The sequence below is a fragment of the Camarhynchus parvulus genome, chromosome 1 (assembly GCF_901933205.1).
Source record: "Camarhynchus parvulus chromosome 1, STF_HiC, whole genome shotgun sequence".
NCBI lineage: Eukaryota > Metazoa > Chordata > Aves > Passeriformes > Thraupidae > Camarhynchus > Camarhynchus parvulus.
The window spans coordinates 103,705,316-103,721,798 of record NC_044571.1 but is presented as its reverse complement, the minus strand read 5'-3'; positions in this window follow the sequence as shown (position 1 = coordinate 103,721,798).

Below are 16,483 nucleotides of genomic sequence, written 5' to 3'. Positions count from 1 at the left end.
CACTCAGACAAAGCAAAATCAGAAGTCTTTTTCCCCAATCACTTTTCTGACAATTTCATAATGACACAAATTTTGTGTAGTTTGGCTGTGATCTGTGCACATTCATCAGGTTTTTTTCTAGGGTGTTTAACACTGCACATCTTTTAGTACTGAATGCATTTTTTGCCATTATCATTTCTTCTAACCTGACATTTTTTTCAGATTGAGCTTATTTGTGCAAATGGCATGCTGCAAACAATCTGTGAGTACATTATAAAATTCTTTAAAAGAATAAAATTCTTTTCACTGGTTAGCATTATGGTAAGAGTTTAGATATTGCAGTGACTAAACATGTAAATATTTAGCAGCTAAGTTATGAATATTAAATATCAATATTTTGTAATATTGAAGACGATAGGAAACCAAAACTGTTTTTACTGCCTTATCTACCAGCTGAAGAGGTTGTCAAGATTTCTAAGTGCCTGATGATGTCCAGTGACACAGCTCAGAAGACTAATAACCAGCCAACCCAAAAGGCAGATGAAAGGAGACATTTTTCTCTTCGAGGAGAAATGAGGCTGACTAATTTGCAGAAGAAACTGATCAACAGGGAATATTCTGCTCTGATGTTCTGCTTTGACTATGGCAGTGAAGCACAATGTCTTAGCAAAGACAATACAGACAAAGAACTACTGATAAAATAGAAGCAAAAATATTCTCTATGCCATCAGATATCAGCTCCTTGCTGGAATGATTTGTGCTCAGCATTATTATTTATGCTGCTCAGCTGCCTGGAAGCTCTGATCATTGTTGCTACCACCTTGGCTAGGATGATCCAGAAGGAAATCCTGCCTGCCTCAAATCAGATGCTTCTTTTAAAAGAAAGCACTGATAACTGGTGTAAGAGCAGTGCTGTCAACCTTACTTTGCTGATTGGGATCTGAAATACTGCTAGATACTTTCCAGGATGCTGAAAAAGCTAGAAATGAAGACCATCTCAAAGCTTGGCCACACTGACAAATGTCTTAGCATTGGACAGGACAAGGGGGAATATTTTCCAGCTTAAAGAGATTTGGTTTAGAATAATATTAGGAAAAAAATCTTTACTGTGAGAAGGGCAAGGTGCTGGCACAGTTTGCCCAGAGATGCTGTGGTTGCCCCATGCCTGGAGGAGTTCAAGGCCAGGTTGGATGGAGCTCTGAGCAACCCAGTCTGGTGAAAGCTGTCTCTATCCACAGCAGAGGGGTGGGAATGAGATGATCATTAAAGTCCCTTCCAATCCAAGCCATTTTCAGCAATTATGGTGGGTTGAAATGAAATAGGAGCTTTGAGCAGTATTTCTGAGCAAAGGTAAAAAAAGAGGAGAGGAGAGAGGAGAGGAGAGGAGAGGAGAGGAGAGGAGAGGAGAGGAGAGGAGAGGAGAGGAGAGGAGAAGAGAAGAGAGGAAGAGAAGAGAAGAGAAGAGAAGAGAAGAGAAGAGAAGAGAAGAGAAGAGAAGAGAAGAGAAGAAAGAAGAGAAGAGAAGAGAAGAGAAGAGAAGAGAAGAGAAGAGAAGAAGAGAAGAGAAGAGAAGAGAAGAGAAGAGAAGAGAAGAGAAGAGAAGAGAAGAGAAGAGAAGAGAAGAGAAGAGAGAAGGGAAGGTCAAAATTTCTCTGCTGAGCACAACAAGGATGTGTAACAGACCCTTGGGACCTCAGCATGTGATGCAGTTCCTGGGTACACTTCACTGTATGTGAAATACAGTCTGACCCAGCACCAGCAATGGCCCTGTGGCTGGGAAGCTTCTGAAGAGCTGCATCACAGATCTCTGAGAAGCAAAGAGACACATGCTTGAGCCTCATTTCAACCCTCAAGTTCCTGACTGTGTTTCCTTAGAAACAAACCTAAGACTAAAAGTCTTCCAGAAAAGGGCTACATATGCTTTTATCAATCTCAGCCTAATTTTAGTTCCATACAGGACTTGTCCTTCCCACCTTCCTGCAGCTGTCCTTGTGTTTATTCTTTGTCATACTGTTCTCACCTGAAATTAGCCACTGGCAAGAGTAGAGGCTCATAAATGATCATTGTGGGAGGAAAAAACTTCACTTTTTTGATTTTCTTAGTAGGTGACTGCACAGCAGCATCCAGTTTCAGGTTAAATACTTTGCTTTCATTATGAACTAGAAGTAAGGCATTACTTAGCAGATCTGTATTTATATATTTGCTGGACTGTTCCTGTAAATTTTGGTCTTGAGTCTTCTCACTTACATTTCATTTTAGGACTTGCAGGTAGAAAAATTAGACTATTCCTCCAGAGGGAAAATTCTGCTTTCTGATCAAGTCTATTTAAACTGTCAAAATTGAATCCACAGCATGCAGAAAAGTCTGTGTTCCAGAAAAGCACCTTCCCTAACTCCAGTACTTTTTATGACCATTTAGTTCACCTTTGTTCTCTTCCTCTATTTCACAAAGATGACATGAGTAATGATTATTATATTAGCTCTGGTACCATGAATGCTACAGCAGACTTACAGCATAATTCTCTTCCTCCTTAGGGAGCTGATATTTTTAATCACAGCATAAGAAAACCTAGTCTGCAGCCAGAATATTTTTTGCCTATTTCTGTTTCTTTATTTGTTGTTTTGATGCAATAAATTGATTAGATAGACTAGCCAGTAGTTTCATAATCCTGTTCTGAGCCTACCAGAATTAATTAATGTTCACATGATACTATTCAGGAAGTGCGTTTTAAAAAGCAGAGTACTCATTATGATATAATTGTCAAGGATGCCATTCACATGGTATAATTGCCAGTAGATATAGGGATATTGCAAATGGGCAGCACAGCTCTCAGGTGAGGAGGTGTCCAGGGTGCAATGTGTGGTCCTGTGTGATCACATCTCATCAGATCTGATTCTCCCTCATCAGATCTGATTTCCCTTGCCCTGGCTGCAGGTATCAGTGTAATATCAGTGCAGAGGATGTCAAACAGCTGCAGAATGGGTCTGGGTCCAGTGAAATGGGAAACAGCATTAAGTGGCTTCATGACACCACATGTCAGGTGTGCTCAGTGTCCAGTCCCAGCATAGTCTGATCTTTAACACAGTCCTTTGGAAAAGACTTGAGACAGTTTTGATCCAATACTCATGGCTCAAATAATCCAAAATTAATAAAAAGTCATATGAAAGGAGACCTTTTTAGCAGTTTGTTTGCTGTTTGGTAAACATTTCTCAGCATCCACAACAGAAGTAACTTGATAGCTGCGCTTACAGACTGCCAAACTGGGCTTTATGTCTATCTTGTCCAGCTTGTTTTTGGTACTGCCCTTGTACCTGGTCTGTCCCACCACAAAAGAGAAGGAAAACCTCAGATTTTGTTAGTGCACAAACATAAGCAGCTTTCATCAAGAACTTTCTAGCACACCCAAAATTTCTTTAAATTTATTGCCGAGGTCAGTGCTGAAGGGTTTTCTCTCAGTCTAATCTCTCTAAACCCGAAAAGCCGGCCAGTGATGACTCAAGCCCCTATTACAACAACATCACAGAGCTTCTCAAGTTTATCAGTGAATCAAAGGGTCATCTGAGGTACTTAAACACCACGAAACTCTGAACACTACAATATTCTGGAAACTGTGGTGTTCCTATGGATGATTCCTCAGTGTCCTGGCTGCAGCTATTGGGCAGAGTTTAGCACCATGTGGGCAGAGCCAGGTAGAAAAAAACAGGTGTTGGGACTATCTAATTGCAGCCTTGCTGTACCTGAAGGGAGCTTGCAAAAAAATATTGAGAGAGACTATTTACAAGGGTCTGGAGTGACAGGACAAGGGGGAATGGCTTCACACTGACAGAGAATAGGTTTAGATTAAAGATTAGGAAGAAATTCTTTACTGTGAGGGTGGTGAGGCACTGGAACAGGTTTCCCAGAGAAGCTGTGGCTGCCCCTGGATCCCTGGAAGTGTTCAAGGTCAGGCTGGATGGAGCTCTGAGCAACCTGGCCCAGTGGAAGATGTCCCTGCCCATGGCAGGGGAGCTGGAACGAGGTGTTATTTAAAGTCCCTTCCAACAATTCTGTGATTCAATGGGGATTCTGTGGCATCAAGGTGACATTTAGAGAATTATATTCTTCTCTGTCAAAATACAAAGTCTTGAAGAAAACCAACATTTATATTCCTTTGCCACTTTTCTTTTGCACCTTGCATCTGCAGTGATACACACGAATGCTGCACACCTGAAGAGTTCTATAGCTCTGAATGCCTGAAACACATTAACAGCACTGGAATGGGCTAAGGCATACAAATCATTGTTAAAGCAAAAGTGGTTGCCACAGCCCTGGGATAGAGCTAAATGTGATCTTCAGAGGCTATTAAGTTAATGCTGTATCATATTGAACAAAGTAAAGTTAGCCACTGATGATTCATGTCCTTTCCACCACAGCTTAATAAATGGATACAGAAGTTATATTGATTTTCATGGATGAGCAAGTGGATCTGAAATCTGAAAACCTGATGAAATATAAATTATGGAATATGGACCATGTGTGATGATCTCATAAGCGAGTGAGAAGTCTATCGCTTGAAGAAAGTATGCTGAACGGCAAAGTGTTATTTTGACGCACTATCACAAAATGTTTGTTTTTTCTTTCTTTTTTTTTCAATACAGTTTGTCAAACTTCTCCTCGTGCCCATTGGGATTCTCAGAAGCCTTGACTCTATCTGCAGAAAGCTCTAATGTGGAATACCTAGTTTGTCTTAAAGTGGAAAGTAGCAATGTGAAAAGGGCAACTTCATTTAATAGCACCGAATGAACAAATATGAAGAAAAACTAAGTTTCTGTTGTTTTTTAAATGAGAATTTGACAATCAGGTTCCAGATTCATTGTAATTAGAATCATGGGGAAAAAAATAATTTTACAAGATATTTTCTATGTAATAGTTTCCTCTGACTTTACTTTGTGGAAGATTTCAACCATTATGCTTCCACAGATTAATGCTTCCAACAAAGATTTATTCCTATAAAATAAATTTCCCTTTTAATAATGCAGAACCTCTCAAACTTGTAACTCAGATTTTAACCAAAATTAAGAATTTTTCCTAAGTAACTTTTGCCAGCTTGTCCAGGAACTGTGAAAATATTTGGTTTAGTAAAGGCCTGAAGATGAAAGCAGATCCTCTTGTTTATTTTCTGTGCTCTACATGGTCAGATAAAAAAATATTAAACAGAGGAGTACTGAATCATCAGAAATGATACTGCACAGGTTATTCAGAGGTCAGGAGGGTACAAAAGGGAATTTAGCATCCTTGTGTTTCCTGATGTCTGCAAATTAGTTTAAAAAGTCATTGAGGAGTTTTTGAGCCTTTTAAAATAGAGGATATTCTCCTTAAGCTCATTGCTTATGTTTCACTGTTTTAGTTCTTTTCCCTCAATACCCCTGGAGAATGGCAGTGTAATGACACTCTAGGAAGAAGTAGCAGGGCCACAATTTTTGCCCAGTTATTACCAGCAATGCTTTTTAACTATTAGTATTAATTTTTAAATAGAATTTTGTCCATGACCTTATTCACATTGACTAAAGAGGAATCCACCCACCTCCAGAAGAACACATCATGTATCTCAGTACCATCCCAGACATAGCTCCATGAGGTCATGGCAGCCTGGGAACATATGCAGGATATTTGGGAATATTTCTGTGGCATCGTGTCAATCAAGATCAATAAAGCCCCAAAGAGATACTGAGTTTGTATCATTTGTGGAAAGAGGATTCCAAAGTTTTGGGTCATTCAAGTCAGCAGCAAGCACCTCATGGGCTTCAAGGCAAGAATGCAAGGTCTGTAACACACATGTGATGAGAACAGGACGCCTTGAGATTTTTCAGATTTTGTTTATAACATCTAGATCAGAAAAACTAGATTTAAGGTGTTCAGATACTCAAAACTTCTGAAATGCAGCTCCTATAACAGGCAGCAGAATCTCTTACTCCTAGCCTCTGTGTTTCAAGATGGAAAAGTTTTCATCCAGTAAATGGAAAACTAGGAAGAATACTTAATGAGAGACAAAAAAACCCAAAAGTTAAAGTAAAAATTAATTTCCACTCAGATTTTCCTACAGCAAAGCTGTTGCAAGCCTTGTGGTTATATTAATTTCCTTAACATGCTTAGGAGACTGTTAGAAATAAAGTGCCTTGCAGCATTTGCAATTTATCTCATACCTTTTTCTGGTGTTTTTAAGAACTAGACAAGAGCAATTATTTCCTGAGTTAATTCAGCCAGCTAAGACCACTAATTCTATCACAGTCCCCATGCATCTACTTGGCTGCAATTCTGTAGTCCATCTTACTGAAAAAACACTCTCAGGTTTTGCATATTAGGCAGCTGGAACAGCCACAAACACTAAGATGTTTTGCATTTAATGATTTAATCAATTTTGCTCCCTGCTCTCTACAGAGAGGAATTGTGTGCAGCTAACATTGGTGGAGTAGAAGTTGGGGCAATAAAGAGGGGTAAAAGAGAGGTAAAGCGGGATCCAAAGGAAAATATTAATCTAGTGAATGATTATGATGTACTGAATTATCTCCATGAGTGGGAAATTTACTTCTAACTTGAAGGATAACAAATATTTAAACATGAAAGCAAGAAAAATTGAGGATAAAACAGTATGATTCTGTTGGGAGTTGGATTGCTCAATTTGAATGCAAGACAGGAGACTGGCCTCATGAAAAAATCCAGGAAGAAGGGAAAGGAGAATCTACAAAGAAAGAAGAGGAAAATAATCTGATATCAATTTTTAAAAGATAATTATGTGGAGGATTAAGAAAGTAGCACTTGCTCATTTACAGGTCCAAAGACACTTTCCTGACACCCCCCTGACCCCAGCAGGCACACTCTTAGTCTTCTAATTACTTGTTTAACTTTATTTCCTCTCAGAAAAGTCAACCCAACCAAACTCCAAACACTTAAAAAAGGCACAAGTACCTAAACCTGATCACTTGGCTAAAGTTAAGCTAGGAAGATATGGCAATCTAACATTCCTGATTGTATCAGTTATGCCTCTAGAACTCTTTAAATTCCAGTAAAAAGATGGATACATGCACCAAATGACATGACCAATGTCCTCTTCAGTTTTATGGCTGAAAAATCTTGTGCAGAACATAGGAATTAGTAGGTTTTGCATTACTTTGTAACAGATAAACTCATGCTTACAGCACTTGATTATTTTATAGATATCATCACTCTATTTCAGTTGTGGGGAATATTATACTCTAATATGTACACACATGTAGAATATGCACCAACGTATATTAGTATATAACTACATATATATGTCTATATAATATATATTCTCTGATACTTGACGTATTTCTACCTCCCTGAAACTAAATGTTAAAAAAAATTAGTTTTCAAGATTTTTCTCCTATTGAAGTAATCCTAATTAATCAACAACTCCAAAAGAACAGATATTTAGTCCATAATGTGAGCTTTCAAAGAAGAATGAGCAGGTTTTCTGTTGCTGCTTATAGGTATAGTTTAAAATCTCATAGCAGTTCTACTACTCTGATGCTTCCAAAGCTAAGCTAATAGACACCAAAGGCTGACTCCATAGTAACTTTTAGTTTTTATTCTTCTATTTTACTGTTATTACTTATTTAATTTTATTTTGCTGATATATGAAAGGTAACTAGCCTTTATTGTTAAGCAGTATATTTAACTCACCAAAGTCCTTGTTAGCAGTATTTTGATAAAAAAGAGAATCCAAACACATTCAGAGACACTGGCCTTCACTTGGGAAGATGATCTAATAAAGTTAAGAGTCATCCTTAATTTTCTCACCTGTGGAGCTGTCCATATGGTTGAAGATTTGTTGGTAATACCAAGTCAGCAGTTTCACTACATCCATTCCCTAACAGCTGAATTGTGCTACAGCTTATTTGCAAAACTGAGGGCAAGGGTTTACACCACATACAGAAGAATGGCCTGGTAACTCCAAAAGAAATAACAAGCACTGTAATCAGTTTTCTGCAGCAAATTTCCTCCAAGAGGACATGAAGCAATTCCATCCCATCTCCTCATAGATACTACCTGTCATTTGATGTTCCATTCTGGAGAGCTGAAGGCATTCCAAGTTTGGAAACTCATAAAGCCATGGGTCAGTTTGTTCAATATCGTGTTTGACAAGAATCATTTTAATGAGCATATATCCTTAAGGTATGCCACATATTTAAAGTCAGAGAATGTATTGCAGAAGCTTATTACATGGAGCTTTTGTTGTACCAAGTGCAGCCAGCACTCTCGAAGTGCCTGTGTTTGTTTTTACTTAGGTTTACTTAGGATAAAGTCCCTAGGATGTTTGTTTTTTGAAGTAGTATCCTGGGTAGTATATCCTCTTGCAATAAAAATAAGCTTTGTCAGATGTTCTTAAGGAGCAGAATCTTCTCGTATAAAGATACATATTCTTTCCCAGGATTTTACTAATCCAACTTTTTGCATAGGAATTTTTATGTCTTTAATTTCTAGATTTCTTTTTGTGATGCAGATTCGATCAATTTGCTTTCCTTGAACAAAATCTTCAACTTTTGAAAGAATGGAAGCTTTAATTCAACAATGTAGCCCCATGAGATTATTCAGTCTTCTCTGTAAAGCTGAAGTAAAATCTACTGATTAGACTTGAGAGAGAAGATGGTTGTTTTTTTTTATTATTTCATGTATGTTATCCATTCAACTAGCTGATGCAGAGTATTTTATGTGGATTAACTTCCCCTTCCCCAAGTGCACTTCAAGAAGTTACAGGGATTAAGTGATGGAAAGGAAGAAAACAGAACAATTTAAGAGCTGTCGCATGTTCAGATGGTGTCAGTTGCCAAAGCTCAGTTTTGGACAGAAGCATAAAAGTGAAGTCTCCAGAGTTCCTGGCATCCCTAACATTGATTAAACCTCATTGGGAATGCAAGAACAGTAGTTATAACTGGCACTCCTGCTTCTGCAAGGTAGGGAGGATCACAAATAGCTTAGCTCATGAAAAGAGATACCAGATATGTGTCTAGAAGAAAATGAATTCTCTGTCCTGCTGAATCAGCCACCTTATTGCTGCAGAGCTGAATTAGCAACAAGTGACATCTGCAACAGAATTAAGCCCAGCTCTCCAGGAATTAGAATCCTGAAACAGCAAGGAGTTGCTGCCACCCTTACCACCCTCTAAAATACTCAGAGTTGTGAGGCCTTGGTAGTTCTCCCCATTGAGGGCAGACCTATGATGGAGCAATGCCCTGAGGTGTAAATAGTGCTGCATCTGAGAACCCCACCATTTGTTCAAGACAAAAAATCCATAGGGGTCACTGGTTTAGAGTTACATGTTAGATTAGAACAGCAATATGACATTTGGGACAGCTTCATCCAGAGCTTCATCATCACAGCTCATTTGCTTCCAGTCAGAGAGCCAGATCATGTTAATAATGAGCCATACTGTCTAGTCTTTAAATGAAATGCTAAAAGGCCAGTAAACAAGGCAATGTAGGGTATGACTGTAAGGCAGTAATCTTGCTAGAGCTGAGCATTTCCCATAATTGGAATTTTAAAGGTTGCATGTGCTTGATCTAACGAGTCTATGCTTGTAGGTTTTGCTTAATTTGCATCTAGGTAGCAGCCAGACTCTAGCTTTTCCCCACCCCATCCTCTTCCTTTTCTCAAGCTGTATTCATGTCAGTATAGGACACGAAATAACACGAGCACACACACTGCTGCTCTCAAGGTGAAGAAGAAAAGGGAATTTTATTTTCTGACTCCAACATTTATAGTTTTCCAAAAGTGACAGCGGATTGGAGGGTGACAGTGCCACCTCTCCAATGACACTGGTCAAATCAACAGTGCATTAAATTCCTCCTCCTCCATAAAAGAATGCAAAACAATAAGTTATTTACAGAAAGTGTGTGAGAAAGTTCGCTACAAGAATGTCAACATCAGAAGGCTTATAAAATCTTAAAAAATCAGGGCGACATATTCATACAAGCTGCCCATCTTCATCACAGAAAACTTTCACTTTTAAACTGTTCCTATATACAAAAAAAATCCCAAAGGTACACAAGTCTGAGACATTGACTGCCCAGACAGAAAGGCTGACACCTTGGCACTCAGACATCAGCAGCTGAAGCACAGGAGTAGGGCAGCATTCTCCTATGATTCCAGAGAGGGGCAGCTTTGGGGAGCCATGACTTTCAGCACTTGGGGTTAAAACAAAGCCAGAGCTGTGTAGAAACGTGCAAGAAATGTGTTCTGTGTGGGAATGAAAAGAACAAGGCAGCAAGGGCAGCAGCACCTAACCATTACTCTTCAGCAGTGAAGCTTAAGAATTAGGATGATTCCTTTTCATAGAGAGGAATTAAAGAGCTAAGCCACTGGATGTGAAGTCCACAGTTATCCTTCAGTGTTCTGAGGCTTTACCTGCTGTTATACTACAGACACCCACAGTGTCTCTGATCTTGGCCTCTCTCCCATCAAATTTGGGATGAAGTTACACACCAGAGGACTGTCCTCTCCCTAAATGGAGCTCTTAGTGGAAATCTAGATTTAAGTGACAGAAGCTGATCAGATCTGATGGCTGCACATGAGGATGTCATGAGCTGGGAGGAAATATAAAAATTTCAAGCTATGAGCCTTTTCAAGGCCAGCAAGGAAATGCAGGTCAGAGATCCAGGGATTTCTTACTTCTGCTTCAGTTCCAGGCAGAGACTGCCAGGCTGGAAGTCTACACAAGGTTGGGAAGCATTGACTACATAGCACTGATGCAAGCTGACTTTCTTGTGTCAGGCCTCTTGTGTGGAATTTTGGTGTGGCTCTTCAAGAAGGATAATGATTTTTTTCCAGGAAACCTGTTTCTCCTTGAGGTTTTTTAAGTGGTATTGTTATGGCTGGCAAGAGTGGACCAGAAGTGCAACAGGAAAAACTTGAATCATCAGCTGCTGGCATCCAAATAGCCTCTGGAGCCACATTAGATCATCTTGTAGGTTTCTGGTGTCTCTTTTGCTTTGTTCTTGTATTTCTGCCTCAGTTAGTCCCGACTACATTAACTCAGAGTCCACAAAGCTCAGGCAGCAGAGGTGTCAGAAGCCACCCCTGCACACATGTTCATTGCACTCTGGGTGTATCCAGCTTGATATTGAGCATATTTGGTCTGCTTTGACACAACACACAATATACTCTTTTTCACTCCTTCTGCATCACGGGAGAACCCATCAGTCAGGCTGGCTGAGAGATATGAGCTGACCTATCCCAGCTGGGAGGAACAGACTCAAGTAGCTCCTTCTGTGAAGAAGAGTTGGGGAAATGTTGCCAGCATCAACATTGTCCCTTCTCCTGCTTGGAAGAGAGAGGAGCACAACCATCACAAACTCATAACACAAAATGTGGTGAGAGGTTTTGCAAACAAATTTCAAAATTTGATCAGAATGCATTAGAAAACAGGACAAGGCTGTGAAAAAAGTTCTTATTTTCTCTGTTACTTGAATGCTGATTTTACCTTAGTTTGTTAAAAATTTCAGACATCGACAAAATCAAAGACAGAGGAACAAGCAGGACTCCTTGTTCTACTTAAGAAATACTGAGTCCTTTCCAGAGAAGAAGAGAGACAAGACATCCCTCCTGCTCCACAGCTGCCTGAGTACTCTCGTTTCTTCATCTGATGGTGGATCCCATGTGTCAGCATCAGGACTTGACAGAACCTTGCTGTTTAGGAGACCAGGACTAAACAGCATTGCAGAGTTCCTTTCATGGCATTATGGGGCTTGCAGGACATGGTTCAAACTTATCATGAGGAGCAAGAATGAGCTGCAGTTTTATCAGCAACTGCAAAGTTCAGGAGACCAACTGCTGAAGGAAGAGGGTTCAGACAGGGTTCTTGCAGAAACTCCCTCAGAATTATCAAACTGGGATAACAGGGTGAGGTGTAGAGGAACAGAATAAGCATTGGTAGAGCCAAGGAAAAGAGGGAATCTTTGCAATGAAGTGCTAGAAATAAAAAATCACTACACACGCAAAACCAATACATGACATTCCTTTTGTCTCCACAGCCTTGAACCCTTTCTGTTAGCAGGTACAAATGCCTCCAGGGGAAAGAAGAAACAGCAAAACACAACCCACAGCTCAGTTCCACATGGAAAGGAAAGACCCTGAGACTGTCAGGTGATGTCTACTGCTGAGCAGACCTGAGTCATCTTTATTGGCCGCCACATCTCCTTTAAATCACATTTTCTTTTCAAATGCCTGAAAGCAGTTTAGGAGGAAAGAATGGGTGTGTTGGCCCAGTAGTCATGTTTAAAGAAACAGAGAAAGTTTTTAGGAGAAAATAAGCACAAAATCAGATTAAACAATCACAAGGGTCACAGAAAGAGGGAAATGTGCAGTGCATCTTTCATGCAGGGTACAAGGTTTATGTAAATACTGTTAGTAGCTGTAATACATAGCTGTCATCACCTCTGGTATGCAAAGGAAACTGAATAACACTGTGAAAGAGGAATACTAATCTTAATACTTCTACTCTCACAAATTTGCTGTGTGTGTTTGACAAACACCAATAATCAATTGACAAACACCAATAACCAATAATGAGAACTCAAGGACTTGAGTTCTCATTCAAGTCAAGGATCAAGTCAAGATATACACATGCTTGTTCTCATTCAAAGATAGAACTTAAATTCCTCCAGTAGAGACCAGCTGGACTTGGAAGCTGGACATATCTCATAAGAGAATATTGCTATGCACTTGTTGCTTCCACTGAGAAGACAAGGAAAGAAAGGGCTAGAAATTTGACTCAGCTGTTAATTCCAGTGAACAAGTACTTTTACCCAGAAAAATAAATTTTCAAACAATAGTTGCTTTCATTTACCTCCTTGCCTTCAATATATTTTCATAATAAAGTTCTAAAATTGTCAAAATGTTCTTTCTGGCAGTTTGAAACTTAGTTTACTATCTCAGTTTGGGACAGAACTGCAGCTAACTTAGAATGGTTTGAGAATCAGGCTTAATTAACATGCTGAGTTCCATTACTGATTAGTCTGATCCAAGCCCAAGAGACATTAATAATTTGGGCCTCTATTCATGAAGATTTTGCTGAGGAACTTGATTTAATGGGACTTTAAGTGATGGTGGGGGGGGAGGGAAGCATGTCATTTTAGTAGATGCAAGATACCACAGTTTAAAAATATAAAAAAAAAATTGTGAACTTGAAATTTTCGTGCTGATATATAAAAAAAGTCCTGTGGCCTTTAAGAAATCCTGTTTATCTAAACCATTTTGTTCTTTTTTTTTTTTTTTTTGTAAAGCTACTTCTGCTATATGTTACATCTAAATGGATTATAATAGAAGGAAATTCAATTACTTTGGTGCTCCTTGGCAGAACTTGTTGTAGCTGTCAGTCCTGCTGCATTGCACGTACAGGCACAGTGGCATTTTGTGCTGTGCAATGCAGCACTCTGCAGAAACACCCGAGGTAGTGCTGAATTAGCTGTCCTGGGAGCTGCACAGCCTGAGGTGGGAACTCTGCCGGGGGAGCTGGGGGACCACTGGCCCCAGCTAGGCAAACCAGTAGCTACTTGAGATCCAAGCAGTTCGGGAATTTTTAAGCCACACCATAGTGTGCAGGGTGGACATAAATTTTTAAGACACTTGAATACCAAATAAAGGTACAGTTCCATTCTTCTCTCCTGTTCCCCTTTTTTTTTTTGACCTGCATTAAATTTATGGGTGAATGCTACCTCAGTTAATACCAAAAGGGGTGAAGGAAATTTAAAATTTTTGTCACCCCCTTCCCCCATCTAGTATATCTTATATTTTCTCAAATGTTTTTAACATCAGTACTGAATTCCTTTCCGTAACTACAGAATAAATAACCCATTAAAAATATAATGCCATTATGGCCCCAAGAAACTTGGCAGAAGAAGCTAAGTAGCTTAAACCATTTTTGTAAGCCAATGAGATATCAAATTGATGGAGTTCTAGCAAAGTTATCTAATAAATTACCCATGTGCAAGCCACTGCTTTCTCCTCCTACTTTCAGTTGTGTACCAGGGCAGCTCTAAAGACTAAGCTCATGGGCAAATGTCAGAAGGATTTTACATATTAGTGAGAAAACTAAAAAGAAAATATTCATTGCCGAGAAATGAACTCAGAAAACAACTGTAATTCAGATTTTAAACAGAATTCATGAAAGCAGAGTATAGAGCACTGCCACTTTGGGGAACCACAAAGTAGAGGAACTCTAAAGTTGCTGCAAAGAGCAACTATTCCAACTTAAAGTACTTTTTTTACCCTTCTAGCTTTATTTGAAAATTGATTAGTGATATTGAATAGTAGTCATCTTTTAAAATTATCCAAATCTGGTCTTTCAAGTGTTCCTAAAGCAGGGAGAAGCATTTAATGATAATATTTATTAAAAAATGATTCACCTACTTTTTGGAACAACACTGCTCAATTTTATCTATTTTCTTTGATTTATTAGATAATTTCACTCAGAAGAAAAGTTACCTTAGAAAAGTACCTAGCCCTGATTTGAAGATAGCAACATTTTGAAAGCTGTATGTTCAGCTAAACCATTCTCTTTCAATTTCTTATTCTCCAGATGAGGAAATAAAAGTTTGCAACATGGCAAATAAATGATGTCAAAGAAAACATAGTCTTCCCTCAAAGAGTAATTTCATGAACACACAAGTTACTAGGATTTAGTGAAAATAATTACAAAATTTTAGTGTACTGGATGTTATTCATATTCTGGGTACCAAAATCTTGAAATATGTATTGTTAGGCTTCAGAATTAGAAGGTAATTATTGTATTTGCTAAAATTCTGGGTTGCCCAGTCACTTCACAATGCTGTATACGATTTTGGCTAATAAACCAGTACAAAGCATGTCAGAAAGGTGATGCATTATTTACTAAAGACAGAATTTGTTATGTTTCCCTTGCATCCTGCTAATTTCATTGGAAAACAGGTAGTGTGGATGCCTGGAGCCTTTCTTTAGCTGTGCAAATATACAATTGCTGCATTTCAAAATTACTTTAAGGGCTGGCAAGCTAAGAAAACTTAGCATAAGAAAATGATAGATATTTTCAGTGTCTATGGGTGGTATTCAACATATGATTCTCATCAATTTAGAGGCAATTGTCCCTTATTATCCATTAATCATTTCTGAGATACTGTGAGAGTCTACATTCCAGAAAACCAGTAACACCTTTCTAAATTCTCCCACCTCCTTTGGCTGGACATCACTTGAGATCCAAGATTATTTGAAGAAACTTGAACTCCCTTATATTAGCAACTTAGGAGAAGGTTAAAAACATATGGACCACCAAAAATGCTTTAAAATTCTCATTGTATTCATCCTGGGTCTGGATCGTGCTGTTCTTTTCTGCATCAGCTTTACATGAAGGTAAGGTTGAATCTCAGATGCCATGGAGATTCAAGGTAACTTCTCCATTTCAGAATTTATTGTTCAGCATGATCACTGCTCCACTTACCTATAGATGCAGAGTATAATTAGTTATTGCCTGGAAGAATAAATTCACTTGGAAAAAATCTGTACCAGTCAAACAAACAAATAACTCTGCTGTTGAATCGAAAAAGTTGGTAGCAAAACACAACAGTGCTTGAAAAAAATTTCCAATGCCACTTATGAACCTCAAGCGTTTGGGGTACTTTTTTAGTAATAAACTGATCCCAGGTAGTTTTAAGGCAGCTAGGAATCCATCAAATGTTTTAAAATCCATAGTAATCTGAGATGTATTGACTTCTAAACCTGCCTATAAACATCCGAAGGGAAAATGACTTAACAATATGCCATGTATGATTTTTGAGTTCTGAGAAAGATGAAATTAACTGGTAAACCATCTAGCAATTTGCATACAAGATGTCCCTTAAGCACATCTGCAGTGATCTATCACATTTGAAAGCAAAGTAAACGAAGTACACAAGTGTTTGTTGATAAAACCTCAGTGTGACTCTGAAGAATGAGCAAGTCTTGAAAGCGGTCCTTTGAAGAGATCCAGAGAATTATCAGTGCATTTTTGGAGCGTCAGCAATGAGATTTAACTACAGTATCTTCTGGGGCAATGAGAAAAGGGGACTTTCCAGTATATATACTTATAGCCCAGTGCGTGTATGTGCTTTCCAGGTTACCTGTATACATATATTACCACATTTTCAAGCTGGCAACAGGACATTTTTATTCTTCCTAGTGAAAACACGGAGCAGGAAGGTCTACAAATCCCTTAACAGCTATGAAACCCAGACCTGGGTATGGATCACACTCCCAAGCCACTGGGACAGTGACTAACCCTAAATGACCCGGCAGCGAGGCTGGGAGGGACCCGCCGCCCCGCAGCCTCCAACCAGGAGCGGGAAGCGACCGCACACGGGGTACCTGTGCCGGTACTTCTGCGGGGAAGGGGCTGGGCAGGAGGGGCTGGGGCAGGGACAGGGGCTGGGGCTGGATCAGGGACAGGCGCTGGGATAGGAGTTGGGGCTGGGATAGGGGCTGGGGCAAGGGCTGGATC